Here is a 9,025-nt window from a genome sequence, read left to right as displayed (position 1 = left end):
AATATGGAAAAAGCTGTAGGTATTATCTTTGTAATTGCAAGGCTTCTGTTGTAAAGGAAGTGAGATTCCCTTTTCATTTATCCTTTAAAAATTCCTACAGACATTGCCTGCTTAATGTCTGGAACACTCCTGAAGATACTGTATATATTCCATCCGCCAAACTGTCTGGGGCAAGGTAGATTGTTGAACTTTGCAGCAGGACTTGTGGCACATGTCTCTTTTTTACAGACCTGCATATCAAAGATAGGGCCATGACAAATTAGTGTAATCAGACTGGAATTATTCCACAATTCCTCCATTTTAAAAGTATGTGGGATTTTGCTTTGGAACCTACACATTCAAATTCAGTTGTTGCTACATGTTTTTACGTTTGGTAAAATTCTGGCTATGAATCACTATTGTTTCACTCTTACATTGCCTGGGGTGATACAGACACTTTTCCTTTATTTCGATTCAGAGGTCACCCCAGCAAAGCCTGACGAACATGAAAGGGAAGTGGAGAAGCCGAACAATCAGAATTCAGGAGAAAATGAAAGTAATATGTTTGTTGGGATACCCAGAAAATTGTTGAAAGCTTCTTGAGTTTTTGCTTGCATTGTTGTGTCTGTAGATTACGAGTGATCATATTCCAGGTAATCCAGAATGAATGCTGTCAACATTATTCAGTAACCAGCACACCCAGAAGGTTGCTTAAATATTCAATTTTCCTACCAACAATGAATTTACATGTTATTTGGGAGCATTGCACACCATGGATATAATCATGCAAAGTCTGTGTCTCCATCATAAACCATGGTCACTGAATCCCTGGTCCCACACATATTCTTTCTTTGATTTCAGAGCAAAATGCAAAAACAACAGAAGCAGGATCATCCAACGCTGCAGGTAAGTGAAGGCACAAATTTTATGAAGAAAAGCCAGAAGAAATGAATGCAATTATTTGTCTGTTTCTTTTTCTTGCTATTGTTTCACTCCTAAAGCTGTTGGAGTGAGAATTAATAGTGGTTCATATACAGAGGCCTGCAAGTTCTTAATCCCTAGAAATTTTCTGAAGATATGGCCTGCTAAACCTGGAAAGTTACTGGAAAATTCATGCCTCCGTTCCATAGCAAAGTTGAACAATCTACAGTCCACCAGGATATCTAAAGATGTTTCCTTGATGTTGGCCTAATCCACTAATTGAAAGCAGTCATGTAAATAATCCTCATCCTCCCTTGATCATATATTCATGGCCCTTACTACTGGGGCTGCTCTCTCTACTCTCTGCCTATATTCTGCAATACAACAGCACTGCATGGATTCACAAAATACAAACAATTGTTCATAAAGCATTAGAAATGTCATGCCTCTGTCAATGTTGTCATCAATACTACCTTAGATTTCGCACTACAGAGCGCACCTGATTAAAAGCCGCTGGCTCTAATTTTAGAAAGAAAATCAATTTTGTACTTGTACAAGCCGTACCGGATTTTAGGCCGCAGGTGTCCCACGTTGTAATATGAGATATTTACAAGAAAGATATTACACGTGAGGATTTTTTAACTTTTAATTAAATCCATATGGTAACATAAACAAATACATATTGCAAATGCTTTTTTTCGAACCGTGCCTGTAACACGGCTACTTTTAAATATACATACGTATGGGTAACACACAAATTACGTTGCGTATACATTCCAATATCTCCTAACGACTGGTAAAAAAATATATACTGCAGCCTACCAGGAAAAGTTATTGATCGCCTTTAACTTAAAAGCAGCATTTCGCGCTGGCCTAATGCCCTCACCTTCCCGTTTATCGCAAACCGGTATTTCCCACAAGACGCGGCGAAACCGGATGTGACGTCATAGTATCCCGGGATGTACAGAAAACAAATATACTTAACACTTCTAACTTTAACTAGAAAATACTAACAAATGAATTGCTAAGCGAAAATATTATAAACTAAATAACTGCCATAAAGGCAGCACAATGCTTTTCTTTGAGTGTTTTCCATGTTGATGAGGGTGAGTACAAATGACTGATTTACAATAATTTAATTGTGGAAGTGCGCTTGATTTATCGTACAATTTCATTGGACCTCTGTGAACTACTCATTAATTTTATTGGTCTACTGTTACGAGGCAAAATGTTTTTGGCGGCATGAAAAAAAATCATGAATTAGCCGCACCGTAGTAAAGGCCGCAGTGTTCAAAGCTGTTCAAAATGTGGGAAAAAAGTAGCGGCTTATAATCCGACATCTACGGTACTTAGCAGATTTCTTCCAGCTTCTGTAAATTGCACGTGATTACCATCTCTTAATTCTTGTGAATGTATTCAATATAATTCACTTAACATCACACACAGGGTATATTTCCCTAAATTCCTCAAATAAAGTATCCTTATATTGATGACAGTTTCGAATGGACCAGTTGAAGAAATAAAACCAAATGGACATGGAAATGAATTAAGGGATGAAAGTAAGGAAAATATGGAAAAAGCTGTAGTTATTATCTTTGTAATTGCAAGGCTTCTGTTGTAAACAAAGTGAGATTCACTTTTCATTAGTCCTTTCAAAATTCCTACAGACATTGCCTGCTTAATGTCTGGAACACTCCTGAAGATACTGTATATATTCCATCCACCAAACTCTCTGGGGCAAGGTAGATTGTTGAACTTTGCAACAGGACTTGTGGCACGTGTCTCTTTTGTACAGACCTGCATATCATAGATAGGACCATGACAAATTAGTGTAATCAGACTGGAATTATTCCACATTTCCTCCATTTTAAAAGTATGTGGGATTTTGCTTTGGAACCTACACATTCAAATTCAGTTGTTGCTACATGTTTTTACGTTTGGTAACATTCTGGCTATGAACCACTATTGTTTCACTCTTACATTACCTGAGCTGATAGAGACACATTTCCTGTATTTCAATTCAGAGGTCAACCCAGCAAAGCCTGATAAACATGAAAGGGAAGGGGAGAAGCGGAACAAGCAGAATTCAAGAGAAAATGAAGGTAATATGTGTGTTGTGTTATGAATGTACCACAGCTCTGAGGGGCCGAACGGTGCCGGACTAGCCCCCTCCTTCCGGAGAATCGCAAGATCGCTATTAATTCGGGTCTTGGACCCAGGAAATGAGAGACAATGCAACGGATTTGACCATTGTTCTTAGAGGCACCTGTGTGAATTACAACTCTATAGTACGTGCCAGCTATCAGGGACATGGACACCCTCGGGCAATGTGGGGTGGGGATTGTATCACCCTACCTTGATTGACATTTACAAATCTGCCAGCCATAATAAAACGGAGACTGCAGGAGGCGGTACTCCAGCGATGCACCAGACGGAGACCATCGCTCATCATTCCCGTAAGAACGGGAAGCTGCTCGGAAGCCACGTGTGATTTGGATCCCCTAGCTAGGGAATCGAGTGGCTAATAACCCCGAAAAGGATTTCGAACTGACAACGAGGAACTCCCGTTCCCGATTTCACGCTTTGAGTCCAGAAGGCTGGCAAGTTTATTTTCTCCCTCCAACCCGTGAACACCCAGCGGTCCCTCAAACGGCAAAAAGCCTCCATGAACTGGCGAGACTTTTATATTTCCCTCGGACAATAGTTTAACCCCTAGACAATGATAGAGCTTATTTCTTATTGATTATTACTATCCCCGCACTTTAGATTGAGTATTGACGATGTATGTTATCTGAATGTTTGTATTAACCTTACTTTTGTGCCCCTTTATAAATAAAAACGTTTAAAAATGGTACCATCAGACTTCAGCGGACCTCTCTATCTTTGCTGGTAAGTGACCTAGTTATGGGGTTCATAACAACTTGGGGCCTCATCTCGAGATTTGATACCAAATTGGGAGGGCAGTGAATTGGGTTTGTAAGTCAAAAAATTTGGATCTGGTACGCGGGTAGCCAGACGGGAAACCAGCAAAGATGGACGTGGATGAATTTATGAAAAACCCGACTCTGGGGGCGCTAGAGGCGGCTACAAAATTAGACTTGGTAAATCTGGCGAATGGGTTAAGCCTCACAGAGGTGAGGTCATCAATGAAAAAGCGGGAAGTGTGAAGGGTCATAACTCAGTATTACATCAGGAAGGAGGTGTTTGCAGCTGAGGAGTTGGAAAATATCCCTGAAAAAGTACCAGCTAGTGGGATGGATCAGCTAGAGTTGGAGAAATTAAGGTTGGAACATGAATTTAAAATAAAGCAGCTGGAAGCAGCTGAGAAAGAGAAGGAACGAGCCGAGAACGAGAGGGAACGAGCTGAAAAGCAAAGAGAGTATGAGGAGAAACAGAAACAGAGGGAACATGACTTGGAGATGGAGAAGTTAAAGAAAGAGCGAAGAGATCTAGGGTTAGATCGAGACAAGAGGTTTAATGTTAGTCGGGAGTTGAGGGTAGTACCTCCATTCGAAGAGTCGGATGTTGATAGTTATTTCTTGCTTTTTGAAAAGGTGGCAGTAAATCAGAAGTGGCCCAAAGAGCAGTGGGTAGCGTTGCTACAAAGTTTGTTAAAAGGGAAGGCACAACGAGCATATGCGGCATTGTCTGTCAGGGAGGGGGAAGAGGAGAATTATGCCAAAGTAAAGGAAGCCATTCTCCGGAGTTACGAGCTAGTACCTGAAGCTTATAGACAAAGGTTCAGAAATTTACGAAAAGGATGGAATCAAACGTATACCGAGCTAGCCTATGAAAAGGGTGTGCTCTTGGACCGTTGGTGCACCGCGGAACAGGTGGATGGGGATTATGGGCGTATCCGGGAGTTATTTCTGATTTTTAACTTCCCATGGGTATTCTTCATAAAAATGAATCTCGGAACTGTTATGATACCAGCCCCCTCCTTTGTGAGAATCGCAAGAGCCCTAGTGAAGGGGGGGGGGGGGGGGTCAATGACCCAAGAGAGAGAGAGACGTGCTGAATAGACACAGGAAATGGGAGAGAGAGAGACGTGCTGAATACTGCATTCCACCAGGATGCAGAATAAGGCGACCTTGACTATTGTCTCATGAAGACCACGTGTAAAGCCCTCGGGCTAAGTGGACTGGTTGAGAGAGAGATTGACACCTGCGATCCCGTGAGGAAGTATAAAGGAGGGTCTGGGGGGGGGGATGACCCCTTTAGATGCACCAAGGAGACACGATAGCGATCCCGTCGTAGCGGGAAGCCATTTTGAAGGAAGCCATGTGCGTTAGATTCTGAATCGGGAGTCTGTGGCTAGAATCACGGAAAATTGCTTTTAACTAACAACAGGAAAGCCTGCTCCCCTGATTCCACGGCTTTGCTTCGTAAGGACCCAGGCAAGTGTTCCTTTTCTCACCAATCTCTCTCTCTCTCTCCAACACGGGAAACCCAGCGGTTCCCAAAAGGCTGAAGCCTGCAGACTTTTGAATGACTGTTATATTTCCCATCGGACAATCGTTTAACTCCTAGACAACGATAGAGCTTATTTCTTATTGATTATTACTATACCTGCGCTTTAGATTGAGTATTGACGACGCATGTTATCTGAATGTTTGTATTAACCTTACTTTTGTGCCCCTTTATAAATAAAAACGTTTGAAAAAGGTACCATCAGACTTCAGCAGACCTCTCTATCTTTGCTGGTAAGTGATCCAGTTACGGGATACGTAACAACGTGGGGGCTCATCCGGGATCTGAAACCTAATTGGGAGGGCAGTGAATTGGGTTTGTAAGTCAAAAAAATAAAATAAAATTTGGATCTGGTACGCGGGTAGCCAGACGGGAAACCAGCAAAGATGGACGTGGATGAATTTATGAAAAACCCGACTGTAGAGGCGCTAGAGGCGGCCACCAAATCAGACTTGTTAAATTTGGCGAAGGGAATGGACCTCGCAGAAGTGAGGTCGTCCATGAAAAAGCGGGAGGTGCGAGGGGCCATAACTCGGTATTACATTGGGAAGAAAGTGTTCGAAGCTGAGGTCTTGGAAAATACCCCTGAAAAGGTACCAGCGAGTGGAATGGATCAGCTAGAGTTGGAGAAATTAAGGTTGGAACATGAATTTAAAATGAAGCAGCTGGAAGCGGCTGAGAGAGAGAAAGAACGGGCTGAGAGAGAGAAAGAAAGGGAGCAACATGAATTTAAAATGAAGCAGCTGGAAGCGGCTGAGAGAGAGAAATAAAGGGCTGAGAAAGAAAGGGAGCAGGCGTTCCACATAAAGAAGTTAGAGGTGAAACGGGACCAGGAGCTCCAACTAAAGGCGTTAGAGGTGGAAAAAGAGTGGGACCAAGCTGAAAAGCAAAGACAGCATGAAATTCAGCTAAAAGAGCTAGAAGTAGCCGAGAACGAGAGGGAACGAGCCGAGAATGAGAGAGAACGAGCCGAAAAGCAAAGAGAGTATGAGGAGAGATGAGAACAGAGGGAACATGACTTGGAGATGGAGAAGTTAAAGAACGAGCGAAGAGATCTAGGGTTAGATCGAGACAAGAGGTTTAATGTTAGTCGGGAGTTGAGGGTAGTACCTCCATTCGAAGAGTCGGATGTTGCTAGTTATTTCTTGCTTTTTGAAAAGGTGGCAGTAAATCAAAAGTGGCCCAAAGAGCAGTGGGTGGCGTTGTTACAAAGTGTGTTAAAGGGGAAGACACAACGAGCATATGCGGCATTGGCCGTCGAGGAAGGGGAAGCGGAGAATTATGCCAAAGTAAAAGAGGCCATTCTCTGGAGTTACGAGCTAGTACCTGAAGCGTATAGACAAAGGTTCAGAAGTTTACGGAAAGGGTGGAATCAAACGTATACCGAGCTAGCCTATGAAAAGGGTGTGCTCTTGGACCGTTGGTGCACCGCGGAACAGGTGGACGGGGATTATGGGCGTATCTGGGAGTTATTTCTGATTGAGGAATTAAAAGGGTGTGTTCCGGAGGAGATCTGGATGTATTTGAATGAGAAGGCGAATAAGTCCATCTCAGAAATTGCTAGGTTCGCAGATGAATATGCCCTAACCCACAGGATAAAGATTTCCTCGCCAAAAGATTACCCGAGAGACCGTCGGAACGGTAGGGAAAGTCCGCCGGCTGAGGCAGAGGTCCCGCCGGGAGCTAGTGGTAAGGTTGAGGGGGAAAGGCCAGGCGGCCCGAGATTTCCGGGCTTGACCTGTTTTAATTGTGGGAAGGGAGGACATATTGCCTCTAGGTGCTTTGCTCCGAGAAAGGAGCCAGAAAAAGGGAGAGCAGCGGTCCCTATCAGGTGTGCCGTGGTAATCAGTAAATCGACGAGAGAGCCCCAGGTAGACAGAGTACGAGAAGGGTCAAAGACTTGGCTGTCACCCGGAACCGTGTCCGTGAAGGGGGGAGACCCACCCATTCCCGTCCGAATCTGGCGAGACACCGGGGCGGAGCTGTCGTTGATCCGCTGTGAGATACTAGATTTTGGTCGGAGAAGGGGAATGGTCGCCGTGAAGGGGATAGGTACAAGAATAGAAATGGTGCCCCTACATCAGGTAATTATGGATTGTGAGCTGGTATCTGGACCAGTCGAAATAGGGGTGCCATCAGAATTCCCGAGAACTGATGCGGACGTCCTCCTCGGAAATGATTTAGCCGGGGGACAGGTTTGGACACGGCTCAAACAGCCTGTGAGGATTGCCGCCCCGCCCCTCGCATCTCCAGTCTGTACCACAGGCGCGAGCATTCGCAGCCTGTCGAGAAAGGCAGCTGAGAAAGCGAGCAGTTTAAATCTGGCCAGTATTGATTTGGCTGAGACGGTCCTACCGACCCTGTACCACGAGGGTTCTGAGGGTGGTAAACCGAAGAGTAGTAAAGTGAAAGGGGTTAAGGGAGAGGAGCTAGATCTTCCCTTAGTGAAGAGAAAGGTCCTAGAGGTAGGAAATAAAGATGAGAGATGGGAAAAGCTGTTAAAAGGTCCAGAGTTGGACATGGATGATCTGTCGGGGGTGGCAGCCCTGTTTGAAGAAGTTGAGAGTTATCAAGGTGTTCCCGATAATGAGATGAAGGCAGTCCTAGATGAAAAGGATGCCATTACCTTGGAGAGGTCTGCTGGGTTGGCAGACGAGGTTGTTTCAGCCCGCGGGGTTGAGTTTACTCCAGAAGGGAGTTGCCCAGAGAGGAACTGGGAGGATCAGGGGAATTTAGAATTTGAAAAGGGTACGGGTATTGAAAGCCTGGGAGAGGCAGATGTCCCGTTTGAGTGTGTCCAAGATGTGGATGCACGTGGTACTGAACCTAGTAATGGAGCTCAGAACAAGTCTGAGGTATTTGATTCAGTTGAACAGGAATGCAGTCCCTGTGGGTCAGATGGACTGGGTTTAGTGAAGACAGGGTTAACCCTGGTAATTGGGGGAAGGGAGGGTTCCCAGGTGTTGGTACACGAAGGGGTGGTGAACCTTAAAGTGGAACTCGACCATGGGGGAATAAACATTATTATTGAAGGGAACGGGAGTGTTGTAGTTCCCAAATCGAATGAAGAAAATTTAAAGTTTAGATTGGTGTCAGAAGAAGCAACCAAGCTACAGAAACGAGGGCTTGGTAACGCGGTGCCTGCGCACCGATTACAGGTTGATTTGGAATGTAAAGGTGCCCCACACGCTGTTGTTATTCAAGAGAGCGCTGTGAAAAATCCGAAATTTAAATGCGGCCTGAGGGAAAGGTTCGAACGGAAACCCATCAGTCTGCATGGTCCTGACAAAAGGGCTAGTCACCTGGGGAAAATTACAGAATTGGGTGGAAATGGTCTAAGTGGTGTTGGTAAGATGACCCCGATGAACGAGACGGGCGGGAGTTCACCACGCCAAATTACTCAAGTTCCCCACGGGGGGACTCCCCGGAAAAGAGGCGACGGTTAATGGGGATGACATTTTTAAACAGCAAAGCAGGTTGTACGGGGTTGCGCCAAAGCCTGTGAATAATAAAGACAGCCCCTTTGGAGACCTGCCGGTGAAGTGAAACGACCGAAACAATTAGTATTCGCATAAACTTTTGTAGATGCACCTAAGCTAAGATCACACCTCCTTAGTTTTGTTGCTGAAGAAAAAAAATAAATAGGTGGTGTTAC

The 9,025-nt window shown here is 44.4% G+C and overlaps 1 long non-coding RNA gene across 1 annotated transcript; it reads left to right on the top strand.

Moving 5' to 3' along the window:
- The first annotated feature begins 466 nt into the window (after nucleotides 1-466).
- Nucleotides 467-3,649, top strand: LOC140728767 (uncharacterized). Its single transcript, XR_012099179.1, has 3 exons — nucleotides 467-535; nucleotides 841-885; nucleotides 2,925-3,649. It is a non-coding gene; the product is annotated as an uncharacterized lncRNA (long non-coding RNA).
- The last annotated feature ends 5,376 nt before the right edge of the window (nucleotides 3,650-9,025 follow it).

This window comes from Hemitrygon akajei, chromosome 6 (genome assembly GCF_048418815.1).
Source record: "Hemitrygon akajei chromosome 6, sHemAka1.3, whole genome shotgun sequence".
Taxonomy (NCBI): domain Eukaryota; kingdom Metazoa; phylum Chordata; class Chondrichthyes; order Myliobatiformes; family Dasyatidae; genus Hemitrygon; species Hemitrygon akajei.
This window is presented reverse-complemented; position numbering and strand designations above follow the sequence as displayed.